Source organism: Phyllobates terribilis, unplaced genomic scaffold (assembly GCF_046119375.1).
Source record: "Phyllobates terribilis strain yellow unplaced genomic scaffold, ASM4611937v1 Scaffold_3__8_contigs__length_932513732, whole genome shotgun sequence".
Taxonomy (NCBI): Eukaryota; Metazoa; Chordata; class Amphibia; order Anura; family Dendrobatidae; genus Phyllobates; species Phyllobates terribilis.
In genome coordinates this window covers 69,568,610-69,586,231 of record NW_027362763.1, presented here as the reverse complement: position 1 = coordinate 69,586,231, position 17,622 = coordinate 69,568,610, and the positions used below count along the sequence as shown (strand labels likewise).

The 17,622-nt window shown below is 38.8% G+C and overlaps 1 pseudogene; it reads right to left on the bottom strand.

Moving 5' to 3' along the window:
• The window catches only part of LOC141258834 (cytochrome P450 2K6-like), a 228,435-nt pseudogene that overhangs the window by 201,470 nt on the left and 9,343 nt on the right, over window positions 1-17,622 (bottom strand).

Below are 17,622 nucleotides of genomic sequence, written 5' to 3'. Positions count from 1 at the left end.
TATTATGGTAGCTATATTCCAGTATATAGGAGCAGTATTATAGTAGTTATATTCTTGTACATATGAGCAGTATTATAATAGTTGTATTCTTGTACATAGGAGCAGTATTATAGTAGTTATATTCTTGTACATAGGAACAGTATTATAGTAGTTGTATTCTTGTACATAGGAACAGTATTATAGTAGTTGTATTCTTGTACATAGGGTCAGTATTATAGCAGTTATATTCTTATACATAGGAACAGTATTCTAGAAGTTATTTTCTAGTATAAAGTAGCAGTATTATAGTAGTTATATGCTTGTACATAGGAGCAGTATTATAGTTGTTATATTCTTTTACATAGGAGCAGTATTATAGTATTTATATTCTTGTACATAGGGGGCAGTATTATACTAGTTATATTCTTTGTAGTTCATTGTGCTTTAGTGCATATAAAAGGGTGTGGCAGCCCTTTGTCTGAGTTGAGACGCTCATTCTGCCCCGGGTCTGTGCTTATATTAGGGATCCAGTCTCTCTGCCTGCCCTTGTCCATATGTATGTCACTTGACAAATGGTAAGGTTTTTAATTTTAGAGTTAGGACTCTCCCATAAGGTTGCCGTGACGTTGCAGGATAGCTTTTACATTATTTTGATCAAAATTATGTTAACTAAATACCATTTATTATTTATTATTTTTGCACTGTGCGATTTACCCATTTACTTCCAGTTGCAGAAATGCTCATATTTTTTCCTGAGCGTTTCTGCATCTCCCCGGCAGAAAAAAACGCATGCGGATTGTACATGCGTTTTCCTGCCAGGGACATGCGGATGTGAAGCGTTCTTCACATGCATTTCCGCATTCGGGTTGTCAAGCGCTTTCCAAGCGATTTTAACATCACCTGGAAAGTGCTTGTCAACTTGGTCACACTATATAAATCCATGCAAACGGCATGGATTTATATACTGTGACCTTAAAGAATGGTAAAAAAGAAAAAAATAAATATAAACTTTCCTTGCGATGGCCCCCGAGTCTTGCTTCGCTCCGTCCTGGCTTGCCGGCAGTTCGCGGTGCACTGAAGGACCAGCCGTCACATGACTATGACGTCAGTGCAGGTCCTTCAGTCCATCGCGATCTGCCGGCAAGCGAAGACAAGCACACCGGGGGCCTTCAAAAGGTAAATATAATATTTATTTTTTATTTTATTCTTTTTTTTACATGTTCTATGGTATCCAGGTCTGGAGGAAAGTCTCCTCTTCTCCAGACCCGGATACCATCCGCACATTGAAACGTTTGGATTCCGCGTGTACAGATCCAGTGATGCGGAATCCAAGCGTTCCAATGAAAGTCAATGGCGGCGAAAACGCAGCGCTGGTAGTGCTGCGTTTTTTTCCACAATGATAACCCGCAGCGGAAATTTCCGCAGCATGTGCACAGCAAGATATGATAATCCGCTAGATGTTCTAGCTGCAGTGCATTATAGGGAGGTCCACACAGCAACTCAAAATTATGTTAGCCCACTCCCTGACATTTACGCAGTGTGGGAAATTATGCCTGGCAAGATTTTTTTTTTTTTGCGAATTGCAAATCGAATCTCAAATTGTTCAAAATAGCGTTAAACTTCAAATTTCAGAAAATTTATCTCAAACTCTGTTCTCCATGGATCGATCAGCTCATCTTTACTCAGCACTATACACACATAAACATCAGCATAGTAACATTCATTTCTGACCTTTGTAAGATTGAAATATTGACATTAAATAATTGGTTTCCTCATTAATCTTGTCTTCTATGGTTCTTGTCCCCATACCGAAATCACGTAATGTGGAAAGAGTAAACCGTCGCATGGCTTTCCAGCTATGTCCATTAGACATGACAACACCTGAGAAATAGATATAATCATTTTTAGCTTTTCTTCCTCTACTAAAATTAGCATTTCAGTCCTCCCGCTTCGAAGATGGCCTTCATGGCGGTATTGGGATAATAACAGTATTTTAAACTTACCAATGGTGTGCAAAAGTGTTTGCCCACTTCCTGATTTCTTAGTCTTTTGCATCTTTGTCATACTTAAATGTTTCAAATCACAAAATAAATTTAAATATTCGACAATGATAACACAAGTGTCTTTGGCAGAAAGCAGTATTCATGGTTCCATTTACCACAGCAAGTCTTCCAGGTCATGAAGCAGCAAAACAACCCCAGACTATCACACTGCCACCACAATATCTTACTGTTGGTATGATGTTCCTTTTCTGAAATGGTGTTACTTCTATGCCAGATGTAATGGAACATACACTTTCCAAAAAGTTCAACTTTTGTCTCATCAGTCCACAGAGTTTTCTCCCAAAAGTCTTGGTGATCATCAAGATGTTTTCTGGCAAAACTGAGATGAGCCTCTATGTTCTTTTTGCTCAGCACTGATATTCATCTTGGAACTCTGCCATGCATGCTATTTTTGTCCAGTCTCTTTCATATGGTGGGGTCTTTTGTGACCTCTTGGATGAGTCATCGCTGTGCTCTTGGGGTAATTGTGGTCAGCCTGCCACTCCAGGGAAGGTTCATCACTGTTCCATGTTTTCGCCATTTATGGATTATGGTTCTCACTGTGGTTTGCTGGAGTCCCAAAGCTTTGTAAATGGCTTTATAACCTTTTCCAGACTGATAGATCTCAATTACTTTGTGTCTCATTTGTTTCTGAATTTGTTTGGATAGCAGAATGGTGTCTAGCTTTTGAGGATCTTTTGGTCTACTTCACTTTGTCAGGCCGGTCCTATTGAAGTGATTTCTTGATTGAGAATAGGTGTGGCAGTAATAATGCCTGTGTGTGGCTAGAGAAAGTGAACTCAGGTTCCTAAAGATGGGATAAACCACAGTGAATTTATTTTTTTAAGTGGGGGGGGGCAATTACTTTTTCACACATGGCCCTGTTGGTTTGGATTTCTTTTTCCTTTAATAATAAAGACCTTCATTTGAAAACTGCATTCTGTGTTTACTTGTGTTATCTTTGTCTAATATATAAATTTGTTTTGTGATTTGAAACATTTAAATTTGACAAACATGCAAAAGAATAAGAAACCAGGAAGGGGGAAAACACTTTTTCACACCAGTGTACAATTGATCCCTACATTTGGCAGCATGGTGGGAACCATATTAGCTGCAACTTGGCAACTCATCCACCTATATGGACATCATATCGAGTTTATGCACTGAAGGACCTTATTAAGGGGTCACTAGCAACATCTCTATAAGCTAAGTATCATGCTATACTGTACATTAGTTATTAAAAGTCCTAAGTATAATGAACTTACAAGTTATGTACTCGCTATGAGCCTATTTTGGAGGAAATGTTAAGCATACTTTGTACCTGAGTAAGCATATTCCGAGTGAGCATATTTTGCACAAACATCTGAGTAAAGCATATTTTGTACTTTGAGTAAGCATTAGTGATGAGCGATTATGTCTCATTAACCCTTTTGGCGAGCACACTCGGGTCAGACAGGCAATCCCTGCATGTGTCACAGCTGTCTAACAGCCGTGACAATTGCAGCCGCGGCGACAGTAAGAGAAATGCCGAGCACGCCAAAATACTCGGCGAGCACCCGAGAGTCCTCGCCGAAAGGGTTAATGAGACATACTTGCTCATCACTAGTATGCATATTTTGCACATTTATTCTATCATACTGAGGCATCATTCAGGTTCAATATATTATATACACTGGACTTGATAATTGCTGAAAAAATTGTTATAGTAGATTGTTGTTAATTTGATTAACATCATGAATTAGATGAGCAGTGGCCACCATGCCGCCCGATCATGCCCATTTCGCACCCCAGCTCTGCCCACTTTCACTTTGTGAAAATGCCAACATTGCGTTGCACAAAAAAATTGCTACTTTACTAAGCTTTTTTTGCCAGCAGCAGCACATTTATAAGATTAACTCAGCACAGAAACATTTTATTTTAACACATCCAGTTGTGGAAAATATTATTATTGCAAGATCTATTGGTTAAAATGGACTTTTGTTCGAGGGAAAACTCCTGTAATGTTTATACCCTTAAACCAGATGGCATACCACAAAAAATAAATCAAATAAATAATATTACCCATGTGAATATTTTATGACGGCATCATTTTTCAAAACCCCTTTATTTTATTGGGATGTCCAAAAAGTTTTATTTTTTTCAGGGAAATTTACAAAACTATTCAGGTTTCTGATAACCCCAAAAAGTGATACCATTTAAAAAAAAAGCTGCAGATAAAGTTTTTGAAAGAAATTATTGAAATTAAAAATTCTTTTTTTTTTAATAAAATGTTGCTAACATTGTAACATGCTATCATAGCTGGCAGATCCTTAGCCTATTATTTGGTCTCTTGAAGACAATTGTAGAAACCACACAATCATGATCAAAGGATGCAAAATGGGGTTAAAGAAGGAGCCCCCTTCCTCTGTAAACTCTCTAGATACCACTGCTACCATTAACAGCAGCAAGTATGGAGTTAAATGGCCATGATCAGTGCTAAAACACATCATGGCAAATGTAGAAGCATGTTATCTTTAGTATACCGCTGACACCCTATGCATTTTTGCCCATCAGGGAACTCAATGTTCTTATCTTTTGGCCAGTAAAAAAGGCAGATATGTGGCCAGTAAAGGGTTAATCACAGCACATATAAATATTACCGTATCCTTTGGAAAAATCCATAAGAACAGGTACTTTCGGTCTGTCGGCGAACACCTCTGCTTGGTTCACAAGAGCTTCTTTTACAATGTCATATCCAGACAATACAACCATCTCCTGGGCTCCAATCTTTATACTGTACACTGGGCCGTATGTCTTTGCGAGCTGCAAAAGAGAAGAAATAATAAGAGTATAAAGTTTCCCTCTAGTCAGTAAATGCAATGTGTTTCTCAATATGCAATTTATCTATACTTCCTTCTCCCAAAAGTGAGAGCTGTAAAACAAGTCTGTGCATTAAGGATAGAAGTCTATTGTAAAGCAAACAGATGTGTCTCCACTTCAATACATATACAGTGGGGAAAAAAATATTTAGTCAGCCACCAATTGTGCAAGTTCTCCCACTTAAAAAGATGAGAGAGACCTGTAATTAACATCATATGTAGACCTCAACTATGAGAGAGAAAACAAATCCTGAAAATCACATTGTCTGATTTGGAAAGAATTATTTTTTTCAAATTTTGGTGGAAAATAAGTATTTGGTCAATTACAAAAGTTCATCTCAATACTTTGTTATATATCCTTTGCTGACAATGATACTTTGTTATATATCCTTTCCTGACAATGACAGAGGTTAAACGTTTTCTGTAAGTCTTCACAAGGTTGGCACACACTGTTGCTGGTATGTTGGCCCATCCCTCCATACACATCTCCTCTAGAGCAGTGATGTTTTGGGGCTGTCACTGGGCAACACGGACTTTCAACTCCCTCCAATGTTCTTTTATAGGGTTTAGTTCTGGATACTGGCTGGGCCACTCCAGGACCTAGAAATGCTTCTTACGAAGCCACTCCTTCATTGCTCTGGCGGTGTGCTTGGGATCATTGTCATGCTGAAAGAACCAGCCACATTTCATCTTCAATGCCCTTGCTGAAGGAAGGATGTTTGCACTCAAAATCTCACGATACATGGCCCCATTCATTCTTTCATGTACACGGATCAGTCGTCCTGGTACCTTGGCAGAGAAACAGCCCCAAAGCATGGTGTTGTCACCCCTATGTTTCACAGTAGGTATGGTGTTCTTTGGATGCAACTTGGCGTTCTTTCTCCTCCAAACACAACTCGTCGTGTTTCTACCAAACAGTTCTACTTTGGTTTGATCTGACCATATGGCATTCTCCCAATACTCTTCTGGATCATCCAAATGCTCTCTAGCAAACTTCAGATGGGCCCGGACATGTAATAGCTTAAGGAGGGGGACACTTCTGGCACTGCAGGATCTGAGTCCCTGGCAGAATAGTGTGTTACTGATGGTAGCCTGAGTAACATTGGTCCCAGCTCTCTGCAGGTCATTCACTAGATCCCCCCATGTGGTTCTGGAATTTTTACTCACCGTTCTTGAGATAATTTTGACCCCAAGGGGTGAGATCTTGTGTGGAGCCCAAGATCGAGGGTGATTATCAGTGGACTTGTATGTCTTCCATTTTCTAATTATTGCTCCCACAGTTGATTTTTTCATACCAAGCTGCTTGCGTATTGCAGATTCAGTCTTCTTCACAGCCTGGTGCAGGGCTACAATTTTGTTTCTGGTGTACTTCGACGGCTCTTTGGTCTTCAGCGTAGTGGAGTTTGGAGCGTGACTGTTTGAGGTTCCGGATAGGTGTCTTTTATACTGATAGCAAGTTCAAACAGGTGCCAGTACTACAGGTAATGAGTGGAGGACACAGTAGCCTCTTAACCCCTTTTCCCCCGGGGGTGGTTTGCACGTTAATGACCAGGCCAATTTTTACAATTCTGACAACTGTCACTTTATGAGGTAATTACTCTGGTACGCTTCAACGGATCCCACTGATTCTGAGATTGTTTTTTCATGACATATTGTACTTCATGATAGTGGTAAAATTTATTCAACATCACTTGTGTTTATTTGTGAAAAAAATGGAAATTTGGCGAAATTTTTTAAATTTTCAAACTTTGAATTTTCATGCCCTTAAATCAGAGAGACATGTCACACAAAATAGTTAATAAATAACATTTCCCACATGTCTACTTTACATCAGCACAATTTTGGAACCAACATTTTTTTTATTAGGGAGCTATAAGGGTTAAAAATTGACCAGCGATTTCTCATTTTTCAACAACATTTACAAAACCATTTTTTTAGGGACCACATCACATTTGAAGTGATTTTGAGGGGCTTTCATGACAGAAAATACCCCAAAATGACAACATTCTAAAAACTGCACCCCTCAAGGGGCTCAAAACCACATTGACGGAGTTTATTAACCCTTCAGTTGCTTCATAGGAATTTTTGGAATGTGGAAGAAAAAAATGAACATTTATTTTTTTCAACAAACGTTACTTTAGATCTCAATTTTTTTTTTCGCAAGGGTATCATTAAAAAATGAAGCCCAAAATTTGTTGTGCAATTCCTCCTGAGCACACTGATTCCCCATATGTGGGGGAAAACCACTGTTTGGGAGCACAACAGGGTTCGGAAGGAATTGAGCGCCATTTGACTTTTTGAATGTAAAATTTGCTTGAATAATTAACGGACGCCATGTTGCGTTTTTGGAGACCCTGATGTGTCTAAACAGTAGAAACCCCCCACAAGTGGCCCCATTTTGGAAACTAGACCCCCCAGGGAACTTATCTAGATGTGTGATGAGCACCCTGAACCCCCAAGTGCTTCACAGAAGTTTATAACCTTGAGCCATAAAAATAAATTTTTCACACTTTTAAACAAAAATGTTTTTCAGCTCCTAATTTTGCATTTTCATAAGGATAACAGGAGAAATTGCACTATGCAATTTGTGGTGCAATTTCTCCTGAGTAAGTCAAAACTCCATATGTGGGGGAAAACCACTGTTTGGGCACACGGCAGGATTCGGAAGGGAAGGAGCGCCATTTGACTTTTTGAATGTAAAATTTGCTTGAATAATTAGCAGATGCCATGTTGCGTTTGGAGAACCCCTGATGTGTCTAAACAGTAGAGACTCCCCTACAAGTAACCACATTTTGGAAACTAGACCCCCCAGGGAACTTATCTAGATGTGTAGTGAGCACCCTGAATCCCCAGGTGCTTCACATAAGTTTATAACATTGAGCCGTAAAAATAAAACTTTCACATTTTTCCAACAAAAATGTTTTTCAGCCTCCAATTTTGCAATTTCATAAGGGTAACAGGAGAAATTGCACCATGCATTTTGTTGTACAATTTCTCCTGAGTAAGCAGATACCCCATATGTGGGGAAAACCACTGTTTGGGCGCTTGGCAGGGTTCGGAAGGGAAGGAGCACCATTTGACTTTTTGAATGTAAAATTTGTTTGAATAATTAGCGGACGCCATGTTGCTTTTGGGGAACCCCTGATGTGCCTAATCAGTGTAAACCCCCTCCAAGTGATTTGAGTTTGGAAACTAGATCCCTCAAGGAATTTATCAAGGGGTATAGTGAACACTTTGAACCCAGAGGTACGACACAGAATTTGATAACAATAGGTCATCATATTGAATAAATTGTCATTGCTATTGAGCGCAAGTGCTCGCTACTTGAGTTTGCATCGGGTACTCGGCTATGCACCAAGTATCGCGGGTGCTCGAGTGACATGCTCAAGTCCCCGCCCCGCATGTTTCACAATTACAAGACACCCAAAAAAAAACATGCGGGGATTGCAAGTGCATGGCAGGCAATCTCCGCAAGGTTTTTTTGGCTGTATAACAGCTGCAAAATATTTGGCGCAGAGACTCGAGCATGTCACTCGAGCCTCCGTTATACTTAGTGCATACCCAAGCACCCGATGAAAACTCAAGTAGTGAGCACTTGCTCTATACATTAGTTGTCATATCGTCATCATATTTTTTTCTTCCCAATCCCAACACAAGCCTAACCCCAACCCTAACCCTAACCCTTGTCCAACCCTAACCCTAGCCCAACCCTAACCCCAGCCCTAAGCCTAACCCTAGGCCAACCCTAACCCTAGCAAAGCCCTAACCCTAGCACAACCCTAAACCTAGCACAATCCTAACCATTTTTTAGTTTATTTTTTACGCTGTTCCTCATGCGGTATAAGTGATTAAACAACTTTATTCTTCGCGTTGGTGCAATTACATCGATACTAGATTCATATTGAGTTTTTATGATTGACAGCTGTCACGCACTAAAAGAAAACCTTTTTCTTGCAAAGACAAGTTTTTGTATCGCCATATTTTGAGAGCTATAATTTTTCCATATTTCGGCTGAAAAAGTCATGTGATGACTTGTTTTTTGCGGGACAAGTTGACGTTTTTATTGGTACCATTTTCGGACACGTGACATGTTTCGATCACTTTCTATTCCGATTTTTGGGAGGCAGTGCAAACAAAACCCAACAATTCAGGAATTGTTTTTTTATTATGCCGTTCTGTGTGTGGTAAAATTGATAAGGCAGCTTTATTCTTCAGGTCAGTATGTTTACAGCGGTACCACATTTATATTTTTTTTATGTTTTTGCGCTTTTCCACAATAAAAACTATTTTATAGAAAAAAGAATTGTTTTTGCATCACTTTATTCTGAGAGCTATAACTTTTTTATTTTTCAGCCGTTGGAGCGTTATGGCGGCTTGTTTTTTGCGGGACAAGATGATGATTTCAGCGGTACCATTTTTATTTGCATTCGTCTATTTGATCGCGTGTTATTCCATTTTTTGTTTGCCGGTATGATGATAAAGCATCATTTTTTGCTTCGTTTTTAATTTTTTTTTTACCGTGTTCACTAAAGGGGTTAACTAGTGGGACAGTTTTATAGGTCAGGTCGTTTCGGACTTGGCGATACCAAATATGTGTACTTATATTGGTTTATTTATTTTTTTCATAATAAGTCAATATTATGGGTTCAATATATTAAAAATTTTTGGGGATTATTTTTTCATTTCTTTTATATTTTTACAATTTTTTTTTTTTTCACTTTGCTACACTTTTTTTTTCTTTTACAGCTGCTCCCTAAGCTATGTAGCCTGTCAGCGCTGCACACCGGGGAGACATTACTTTAGTCATGCTCTGCGCATTACCAAAGTAACGTCCTGCCTCCTGGTGACCTGGATGTTGTTATGACGATATTGGGTCGTCATGACAACATCCGGAAGCCGCTGCAGACAACGCTGAACGCCGGAAAGAGAGGTGAGTATAACAATCACCTCCCCCCTTGCCCCCGCAATGCTGCGATTAACTTTGATGGCAACATTGCGGGGGTTAATGTGCAGGGAATGGTGCGTGACCGCTCCCTGCACATAGCATCGGATGTCAGCTGTGACAATCAGCTGACACCTGGCGGCGATCTCGCCCGCACCTCTTGTGTGCGGGTGAAATCGCCAAGGCGTACCAATATATATCTGGCCCATAAGGCCCAGGGCACAGATACGTATAGTACACCCTGGGCCAGAAAGGGGTTAAAAAAGAAGTTACAGGTCTGTGAGAGCCAGAAATCTTGCTTGTTTTTAATTGACAAATACTTATTTTCCACCAAAATTTGAAAAACATTTCTTTCCAAATTAGACAATGTGATTTTCAGGATTTGTTTCTCATTTTGTCTCTCATAGTTGAGGTCTACCTATGATGTCAATTACAGGCCTCTCTCATCTTTTTAAGTGGGAGTACTTGCACAATTGGTGGCTGACTAAATACTTTTTTTTCTCACTGTAGCTACATAGCTACAAGTACATATATACCAACAGTGCTGTTTTTTGAAGGACTGTCCTGCAAAAACTAGAGCAAAAGAGGGCTGAGTTTATTCAAAAAGATTGTTTCTGTCACTTTGGGGACTTTTCTGTGTAAAATGGAGGCAAGTTCACAGCTTCTCCATAATTTCGAGTTTTGATGTTTGTTAGTATCCTAGTTTTCAGAACAAAAGTCACTTAAAGTTGATGGCTAATTTGTTAAATACCACACTCTGAAGAATCACTAGGCTTCTTCGGACTTAAACATTAAGCATAGAGCAAATCTCTTTTAAACTTTTTTTTTAAGGCGTAACTTAAAGCCCTGGCCACAAATGGAAAACCTCTAACAGAGACCCAAACTATAGCTTAACAATTATGATTCCGGAGTCTGGATATGTGATAAAGAGACTAACATTTGTGTCATCTATGGTTTCTCATCTGAAATGTTACCATTCTCTTTTTCCTGGGCTTGGCTTGTTTCACTGTGATGAGGTGGAGCTAAGATAGTCATGTACAAATATGAGAAGTTGGTCTGTTTTAGGTCTATGTCATGATACTCCACTAAAATTTAAGAGGCACTGCAGATATTTATAAGATGACAGTACAGTGTCATATTATTGCCAGATCATCAAGCAGAGTAATCTTTCCTCAGTCATCTCAACCAATTGCTGTGTAATCGATGTAGATGTCTTCAGCCTTGGAATGCATTTTCAATTTAAGAACAGTCAAAGATCTCCAGATCTTACCTCTTGAAATGATAAGTAAGGTTTCTGCACATTCAGGTTGAGAATATTTCCGATTATTGGCCATGGCTTTGGACCAGGAGGATAATTTGGGTGAACACGTTCCTTCTGTTTATATATAACAGTTGCCAAGATAATACATGTTACGATGGACAAAAGAACTGTGACTGGATCAAGAGGCAACATATCCTCAGAAAAACCTGTGGTAGAGAAACAAAAAGTCTTAAGTTGTATTACAATGTTTATAGGTGAAGGTCATGTATCTTCTTAACCATTGATGATCGATTATCACAGAATTCTGGAGGATTGGTGATTCAGGTATGGGATTCAATCCGACATGCTGCATAAATGGTGGGTTCATGACAACAGAAGAACAAACCTTTTCAGAATTATTTGCTACTTATTTCGTACTCACCAAATCTTTTTAGATAGTTCAGGCAATAATTTCAATTCTTTTAGTTCGTGGAACTCATTTTAAAACCAATTATTTGTTTTTGACGTTTGGGCAGACCAGCAATTATGAGTATGAGATTGTTTCCTAGAAGAGTTGATTCTTGGGTGGGTCCACAAAAGAGGTGTCAAATTTTTAAAGTAAATCTAAGTAGAACATCACATTTATATCTAGAACATGTGTTACCTCTCAGTTAATCATTTTTGAGATAACAACCTTGTAAATGGAATCTTGTTTTTGTAGACAATTAGATGTTACTAATAATTTTTACTCCTATACTATACATTAAAGATGAGCAGATCAATCTGTAGATGATTAGGTTTGAGTCAAATCTCCTGAAATTCATGGTTTCACATGACTTTGAACACTTTGAGAATCAATTTTCACAAACAAGGGCGCATGCACAGAACCCTACCAGATCTAGAAAGCCAAGAACCGGGTATTTCACAGCTGCCAATGCCAATACAAAGATGCAACGAGTATTGGACAGGTGGTGAAGAGCTGAGGGGCCGGAGAGGTGAGCAGTGAGGTTAGTATAAGGATATTAACTATTTTTTTACACGTTACAGTTATTATGCTCTGGGAACGATAGAGCATAATAAGGGACATTAAATGTGCGGAGAATGACTTCTCGAATTTCACAGGAAATACACGGAAACAAGCAAATTTAAATTTTGCCTGATGCGCTCATCTCTGGCAACTATACTTTCACTTAAGTTTTCAGAATAATCTTTGATATCTGAGTAATAACACTATTTCTGTCCATTATATTACAGGGATTCTGCAGACATGGACAGAAACAGCAGTATAGACAGCAGTACTAAGCTTTGTGCATGTATATTCAGCTCTTTAGTGGTGTAAAAGATTTGTTAGAAAGTTCAGCACAATCTTTCTGTGTCTCTCCTTACTTGTTTTCTCATTTTGCTCCTCTCTCTTTCCCCTTCTTCCCCTTTCCATAGGCTATATCAGGCTACGCAATATATGATTCTACAGGGAGCTGGCAGTCTGTCTTGTTTATGCAATACAAATTTGAGCTGTTTTTTTCAGAGTGGAGTGTGATTTTATGAGACAGGGAGAAGGAAAGAAATGTTTGTTAAGTGACAAAGTTTCTTGTTATTTATTTATGAAAAGAAGGAAGGTAATTCAGCTTCACGGAAAAGTAATCTTCATGATTAAGGGTGCGTTAAGCACCTGAAATGGGTAGATGTTCGAGTTTTAACCTATCACCAGTTTGTATTGTACACTTAGTAAAAAGATTACTTTTTCTTACAAATAGATTACTTTTCTTCCTTTCCTGATTGTGGCATACAAGCGGACACACTATCCGTGCTCCGGATCTCATCATACATGTGCAACGATGAGCTGGACTATTTATTCTACTATTGATTTATGAAAAGAGTGATAAAGCATAATTCGCATTTAAGTATAATAACTTTGCTGAATTGGGCCATAGCTGATGAGAGGATCTTTCAAACTCCAGAAGCGCACCATAAAGTAAAAAGGAGAAAGGAGGACACTTGCTATTTTAAAGGAGTCATTGCAACTTCCTAAATGTATAAAATTGCTCAGTGTTTGTAAAAACAAGCAACTTTGTAATTTATCTCTTAATAATGATCCTCGAGAATGGAGGGATTTCTAATTTTAAAATTTTTTGCTTGTGGATTAACCACATTAGTCTATTTGAGGTGATCATTATACTACGCAAGAAGTTCAGCAAATAAAAGCTACAGCTGAGATCACATTGCATTTAATCCTGATGTGTTATAAACCTGTCCCGGTTATCCAGGCTCTGCTTACTTCACCTTGGTCCGCCTTCATCTGTTGTGCTCCACATCGGGTTTTGCATGTTGCCCGACGTGGCTCAATGACATAAGGCCTTTTAAGATTAGAATCCTGTGTTTTAGGATTGAGTCTCAAGACTTTCATTTGGTCTACTCCACCTTCTGTCCACACCACTCTTTAACTTGCTTCCATCCCTGTAGGGTTTCACTGCATCTGTTTTGCTGCTCCTAAGATTCCTGAGAGCGGCAAGTTCTTACTTCCCACATGCCTTTCTGCTTGCTGCACCATCATCTCCCCAAGTAAGCCTGAACACGATGTAAGTGGCACTATCTGGACTTACTGTATTCTCTGTTGGACATCATTCTTAGCCGTATCTGCCTATTTGAGGTGTTTACCAGATGAGGTTGATACAGAGGAAAATTATGTCTCACCGATCAAACGTTGACTCAGTTTGCATCATTACTATCAATGGCACCATGTGCACATACACCCAATTCAGGATTTCTAAGGTACCATGTTTAAGCCTCGACAGATCTACTGACCTGAGGATCAAACTCATTGTGAAGTCGGACTTTGAATTTGTAAGCATCGCTATGAAGTTGATCCAGGCAGATTCAGTGACTTTGTGCTCCTTCAATGATATAGAGGCAAAGCTGCCCCCTCTGCTTTCAGCTTGGGAGAGCACATAAGTTGGAACAGAGGATGCCACGGGTCTGAACTATCAATCTTCAGGAATGCACTCCTACTATGCAAATAGGTAGCTGTGAGTAATGGAAGCTGAACACTCCTGAAGATGTGATAATGAAACAACGTGCCTGTAACTTTCCATTGAAAATCAAATGTGAAATTTTGCACTAATGAAGAACAGTCACCTCTCCTTGAATATTATGTTCTTCCTGTAGATAGGCGTCCCAGATGTGGGAAATATATATAAATATACATATATATATACATGTTTATATATATATATGTATATAAATATATATATATATATATATATACACATATATATATATATATATATACAGTACAGACAAAAAGTTTGGACACACCATCTCATTTAAAGATTTTTCTGTATTTTCATGACTATGAAAATTGTACATTCACACTGAAGGCATCAAAACTATGAATTAACACATGTGGAATTATATACTTAACAAAAAATGTGTGAAACAACTGAAAATATGTCTTATATTCTAGGTTCTTCAAAGTAGCCACCTTTTGCTTTGATGACTGCTTTGCACAGTCTTGGCATTCTCTTGATGAGCTTCAAGAGGTAGTCACCGGAAATGTTCTTCCAACAATCTTGAAGGAGTTCCCAGAGATGCTTAGCACTTGTTGGCCCTTTTGCCTTCACTCTGCAGTCCAGCTCACCCCAAACCATCTCGATTGGGTTCAGGTCTGGTGACTGTGGAGGCCAGGTCATCTGGCGTAGCTCCCCATCACTCTCCTTCTTGGTCAAATAGCCCTTACACAGCCTGGAGGTGTGTTTGGGGTCATTGTTCTGTTGAAAAATAAATGATGGTCCAACTAAACGCAAACCGGATGGAATAGCATGCCGCTGCAAGATGCTGTGGTAGCCATGCTGGTTCAGTATGCCTTCAATTTTGAATAAATCCCCAACAGTGTCACCAGCAAAGCACCCCCACACCATCACACCTCCTCCTCCATGCTTCACGGTGAGAACCAGGCATGTAGAGTCCATCCGTTCACCTTTTTTGCGTCACACAAAGACACGGTGGTTGGAACCAAAGATGTCAAATTTGGACTCATCAGACCAAAGCAAAGATTTCCAGTGGTCTAATGTCCATTCCTTGTGTTCTTTAGCCCAAACAAGTCTCTTCTGCTTGTTGCCTGTCCTTAGCAGTGGTTTCCTAGCAGCTATTTTACCATGAAGGCCTGCTGCACAAAGTCTCCTCTTATCAGTTGTTGCAGATATGTGTCTGCTGCTAGAATTCTGTGTGGAATTGACCTGGTCTCTAATCTGAGCTGCTGTTAACCTGCGATTTCTGAGGCTGGTGACTCGGATAAACTTATCCTCAGATGCAGAGGTGACTCTTGGTCTTCCTTTCCTGGGGTGGTCCTCATGTGAGCCAGTTTCTTTATAACGCTTGATGACTTTTGCAACTGCACTTGGGGCACTTTCAAAGTCTGCCCAATTTTTCGGACTGACTGACCTTCATTTCTTAAAGTAATGATGGCCACTCGTTTTGCTTTACTTAGCTGCTTTTTTCTTGCCATAATACAAATTCTAACAGTCTATTCAGTTGGACTATCAGTTGTGTATCCACCAGAATTCTACACAACACAACTGATGGTCCCAACCCCATTTATAAGGCAAGAAATCCCACTTATTAAACCTGACAGGGCACACCTGTGAAGTAAAAACCATTTCCGGTGACTACCTCTTGAAGTTCATCAAGAGAATGCCAAGAGTGTGCAAAGCAGTCATCAAAGCAAAAGGTGGCTACTTTGAAGAACCTAGAATATAAGACATATTTTCAGTTGTTTCACACTTTTTAGTTAAGTATATAATTCCACATGTGTTAATTCATAGTTTTGATGCCTTCAGTGTGAATGTACAATTTCCATAGTTATGAAAATACAGAAAAATCTTTAAATGAGAAGGTGTGTCCAAACTTTTGGTCTGTACTATATATATAAATGCAGGGAAAGGGGGAAAAAGGAATAATAATATCAGCTCGCCAAAAGTAGAAAAAATACCTCAATGTAGGTGCAGGGCACAGAAAGTCCAGTCCAGCTGCTGGGCAACAATAGCAAAGAGAACAAAAAAAATCCAGCATCCGCAGCATGTAGATAGGTATGATTAAAACACATCAGGACTAAGAGCATACACGCTTGAAATGCATAGACCTATGTTCCCGGCTCTCCTGTTTTCCGCCCCCCCCTATTTTTGTGCTATATGCCTTTTTATTGTCTCGTGTTTCAATGTCGCCATAAAAGTCATGTTTTAATCATACCTATCTATATGCGACCGATGCTGGATTTTTCTTGTTCTCTTTGCTTTCCCAGATGTGGGACCTCTACTTCTAAATGAGAAAATGCCTTTCCAAGTTAACTAAGGTGAATACAACTGAAATAACAATAAGTGCAATACGGTTTTATCTGAGTAACAGTGAGGAGACTGAAAGGCAATGGTACTCACCTTGTGTGGTTAGGTGACAAAACCACTAATAAGCTTAAGGCTGCTGCAGACCTACAAATCAATATAAACAAAAAATGGAAAATGGATCAAGGATGAAAGGTAATTGGTATCAAGAAATGTGGTTTATTTGTCAACGCGTTTTGAAGTTCAAAACTTCTTCATCAGGACAAACCACAATGTCTTTTCTGGATACCAATAACCTCTCATCCATGATCCACCGGTGGAGCAGATTTTACCCTTTCTTTTCATTTTTTATTTATAAGTTAAATGGAACTCGACAGCTTGCCCAAGTCCCCCGAGTGCCACCATGTATTAAGCTTACAGATTCTCTTTAACTTAATACACGAATAACAAATAAAACATTATTACAGACAGCAAATGTATGTCTGTAATAGTTACATTGTAAATCTGCAATATGTTTTACAATATTTTTTAAATCAAATTTATATTTATATTTAGAAATTATAAATAATTAGAATATTTCTTGTCAGATTTAAATGTAATTAAAACCTTTAGAATGATTTAGTTGCTTACCAAGCAATGCAGAGGATACAGCTGGATGTCTCTTCTCTCTACAGTCCGTGTGTAATGTATTATCACGGTGCCTTATATACTGGAGCAAACACTGAGAAAATATTTAGTCTGTGAACTGACCTTACTTGATGAAATCTAACTCGAGAAGATCTATAGACATTGTAAAGCTCTTTCTTTCAATCACCCATCAACCGACTCATCCATGAGGCAATTAAATCTTATGTACCCAATTGTTAAATAAGTTTTTCCAAACCAGCACTTGTAAATTTGTTCAATAGGTGATATACAAACATGGCTTTCACTGAGAATAGAGATCATACGATTTATGCAATTTCTTTTTTAAATGAATCGATTTAATCTACACAAGGGTAAGTTCGCACAATGAGTTTTCGGTAAGTTTTCGATGTTGCATGTTTTCACTGTTCAAAAAATGCAGCCTCTTGCAGTTCCATCAAAGTGATGTAAATTTAGTTTTAGGGGTGATAGACTCTCTTTAATAACAAAAGAGATGAGTACATGTTGCCCTCATGTAAAACTTTTCTCCATAAATGTGCTCCATTATCACTAAATTTACTAAACCACTTTCATTCAATTTATTAAA